Source organism: Cupressus sempervirens, chromosome 3, assembly GCF_028749045.1.
Source record: "Cupressus sempervirens isolate cs-2001-9-10 chromosome 3, ASM2874904v1, whole genome shotgun sequence".
In the NCBI taxonomy this organism is placed as follows: Eukaryota; Viridiplantae; Streptophyta; class Pinopsida; order Cupressales; family Cupressaceae; genus Cupressus; species Cupressus sempervirens.
Window position 1 is genome coordinate 327,851,574 of NC_143120.1, and position 4,299 is coordinate 327,855,872.

Consider the following 4,299-nt stretch of genomic DNA (forward strand, 5'->3'; position numbering starts at 1 on the left):
TATTGGCACCGTTTAGTTTTCCATCTAGTGCTATCTTATTGGTTGTAAGCTTCTAGTCCCATAGACCTGAGTTGTGGTCTCTTGTTGGACATTAATATATTTATCTTATCGTATCTTATAAAACCCTAAAATAATACCTATAGAAACGCTTAATACCATGAGGCTTCTCATACTCATTGAACGAAACTTCTCTCACTGGTTTTATTGGAGGGTGTATGCATGGGCTTGGGTAAGTATATTACAGGCTATATATTCATCCTAACTCTGAAGTTTTACAATTTATATCTTTTATTTCTTTAATATATTTAGTTATTTTATATATTCCAGTTCCCCTGTACCTTTCATTCTTTAGATTCGAGGGTTGAGCTTCAGGTTAGTAATTAAGAGTTACTACCCCCTACTATTAATAATTCCCCTGGTTTCTCATTAGGATGTCCATGCTATTAGATATGAATTCCAGCTTATGATGCCTCGGCTCACTGTAAGTTACAGTAGAGAGTCCATATTTCTTGAGAAACCATTAAGCTGGTTTTGCAAATACATGTTACCAATAATCTCGACATGAACAGACTCCACCCTTGAAATGATGGAAACGATTTGTATCCCTCACTACAATCTCTCGCCTTACAATCCTGGAGATGAACTTGATTGCAGTGTGGCAATCACCACAAATGCGAAGGTTTTTTATGACTCTGATTGGTTTTGTACAAGTCTCCGAGTTGATGAGCACAAAAGATATGGCGAGCTTCTCGCTATGACCACAGAGCATCATCTCTTTCTCCTTCTCTTCCACATTGCAGAGAACAAAATTGGTCTCAGGAACATAGCCAGCCTCTTTCATCCGTGCAGATAACTTCTCTATCATTGCATAAATTTCCTTTGATTGTGGTAGCGACTGATCCCCTGCAATGAAAGTGTAAATCCTGTTGTTCATCTCAACCCAGCTGCATCCTGGACTCTTTGTCAATCCTCTCTCTTTCATCATCAATCTTACATTTTTTACATCATCCCACCTGCCAGCTGCAGCGTAGATATTTGATAAGATAATGTAATATCCATTGTTTTCAGGATCAATCTCCAAAGCACGTTTTGCCACTCGAGTTGCCAAATCTACATTGCCATGAATTCTGCAAGCAGCCAGCAAGGCTCCCCATACACTAGAACTAGCCTCGATTTCTTTGGGCATGTTATGAATAAACTGTTCTGCTTCATCCAGGCGTCCGGCACGGCCTAGAAGATCCACCATACAAGCATAATGCTCCACCCTCGGCCTTACATCAAATGTTTCACTCAGAGAATTGAAAATCTGCCAACCTTCTTCCACCAAACCTGCATGGCTGCAGGCAGACAGAACATGAATCAGAGTTATGTGGTCTGGCACAGTTCCTGCTTGCTGCATTTCCTTGAACAAACCAAGGGCAACCTCACCATACCCATTTGTTCCATACCCTCCAATTACAGCATTCCATGATACCAGATCTCTTTCAGGCATTCTGTCAAACACTTGCCGCGCATCATCCACATTTCCGCATTTCGCATACATGTCTATCAACGCATTCCACACCATAACATCAGGTACAAGATCAGCCTTCACAATCTGACAATGTATCTCCTTCCCCTGTTTTATCGCTGCCAAGTAACTGCAAGCTGGAAGAAGAGTCGTAACGATTACCCAGTTCATTTTCAAGCGACGGGTTTGCATTTCGCGGAAAAGTTCGAATGCCTCATTAGCACATTGATTCCGAGCATACCCTGCAATCATGGAACCCCAAGATATAACATTTCTTCCGCCAGACATTTCGTCAAACAGTTGACGTGCAATCTCTAGTTTGCCGCACTGAGCGTACATGGCCACAAGGCTGTTTTGAACAGCAGCGTCAGGCAGCAGTCCACTTCTAAGCAAATGGACATGGATTACTTTACCCAAATGCAGATCAGAAAGCCCCGTGCAGGCCTTGAGGACGCAGGACAATGTGAAATTATCAGGAGCCGTGCCCTCCCGCCGCATTTTGCAGTAAATTGCAAGCCCTTCCTCATAAAACTCGTTCTGAACATATCCACTGATCAATGCAGTCCACAAGAAAACATTTAGATCCGCGCGCGGAATCCTGCCAAATACGAGCCCTGCACCCCCAAGAGAGCCGCACGCCGCATACATGCTTATAAGCTTCGTTTCCATCTTCAGCCCTCCCGATCCTCTTACGACCAGCTGAGCATGGATTTGCTTGCCCTCTGTGAGCGCCTTTTCTCTGGTGCATGCCTGTAACAGATATCCATAGATATCCCAAGGCGGGATACCCTTCTCAAAGCATAGAGTGAAAATGTCAAAAGCTTCCTTCAGTCGCCCCTGTTTACACAGATTACTGATTTCATCCGAAGGGGACTTTAAATGTTTAGTAGTGGATGAAGACAGGGTTGATTTAGTAGTTACTCTAGTAACACAGGGCGATGGAACGGTTTTAAAGAAATTTAAATGGCTGCAGGCATTGTTGTTTTTGTGGCGTTGAATAGAAAGAGGGATTGGTTGAGACAGAGAGTGGGGGAGGTGGAGAGAATGGGATTGAGTTAATGCCATACATGGAGGAGTCATTCAATTCTTTGATCTGTTCATGGATTTGATCTGAAGCCAATTAATTCGGAGCACCAATGCTTGCAACTGTTCTGTAATGGAATCCTCTATTGAGTAATTAGGGAGAATCTCTGAGTCGTCTGTCCTTAATCGCTATGGCAGTGGCTGGCAGGAATGCTCGGAAGTAAACTGAGGGAAAATCAGCCCTTTAATTTCTACCTTTCTGATAGTTAAATTGCAGTTGTGTTGTTCTCTATCATTAGGATTCGGTTGCATGCTTTTGTGCTAAGCTGATAGATATTATATTTAATAATTTTTAAATTAAAATTAAAATTAGCAGATTGACCTCAAAAAGTTTAAACTGGTATGAAAAGAGAAAAATGTAATTTGTATAATTTTGTAAAATAGAAAATAAATATAGGTTATAGTACTTTTGGACAGAAAGTTTAATTCTTTGACTAATACCACTCGAAGGTTCATCTCCCTTCCATTGTCTATTGTCAACATTGTTTGCTTGGTTAGAACAATAGGTGTTATGATATGAAATTTTATGTATCTCAAATTTTGGTTTTGATGGTTTATTATGTGTATTTATAAAATAGTTCATAATATATAATTTCAAAAAAAGTCATTGATGTTTGAGATATATTTTGTATTTCTTAATTTTTCTATTTTTATAACAAAAAAATTATAAGATAATATAACATTCATAAATTTAAAAAGTTAATCTAATCATTAATTTTTTTTCTCAAAAAAGATTCTTAGCATACTAAATAAATAAATTTTGAGTAGAGTTTAAACTAACAAAATCCAATTCTCCTAATTGAATATAATGGGATTTCGATTTAGAATTTATTCATATTATGCTGCATAATAGATAGTTTCTATTATTGTTTGTTATTATTGAATGATTATCTAGTTCTAATCTATTTTAAATATTAAAAAGTTTCTCATTTTTAGTTAGTTGTTAGTTAACTATTAGTTAGAACATAATACTTTTATATTTTACTATTTCCTAAACTTGATTTTATATAATATATATTCAATAAAAAAGAATTTTAAGATCATTCTTCTTAATTAAATAAAATTCACATTTTCTATAAATGAGAATAGGGCTAAGCATATTTATAATGCAAATTTATAGTTAGATTTAAGAATATTCTTTTATTAGATAAACATACATCTATTTAAAAATTTAGATAAAATTTTTTTTCAATAAAATTTACTTTTATTAAATTAACTTATATTTCAGCATAATTGATTTGAACATTATAAATTCAATTAAATTTGAGAACCATAACCATAATAATTATGAAAATATTGTGAAAGTTAAATTTTACTAAATTGATTATTTACTATATTAGTTTACAATGGAAAAAGTGGATATTGTCTAAATCTTATTTTTATTTTTACAATTTAAAAAAAAATTATACCATTAATTTTATTTTTTTAAAATCACATTTTTTTTTTTTTTTTTTAAGAACTAAAATGCTAAAATAGTTATTCTAGAATAAATGTTTAAAGAATGCTAAATAACATTTTATATATATCATGACTCTTGAAGTTTAGTTAAAGGAATGATCTAATTAAACTACATTCTTTTGATTAGAATTAAAATTAAAAATAATACATATCTCAATTCTTCGTTAATATCCTCAAAGCATAAGTAATATCCTTGATGAAATACACTCTGTAACTACTTTTTCAATTGCTCACATGAACAATCGAAT

The 4,299-nt window shown here is 35.0% G+C and overlaps 1 pseudogene across 1 annotated transcript; it reads right to left on the bottom strand.

The window, feature by feature from the left end:
• Positions 1 to 476: 476 nt before the first annotated feature.
• On the bottom strand, positions 477 to 2,853 carry LOC149566316 (pentatricopeptide repeat-containing protein CRR2, chloroplastic pseudogene; annotated as a pseudogene). The gene has a single exon (XR_016362154.1). The product of XR_016362154.1 is annotated as a pentatricopeptide repeat-containing protein CRR2, chloroplastic pseudogene (transcript).
• Between the last annotated feature and the right edge of the window lie 1,446 nt (positions 2,854 to 4,299).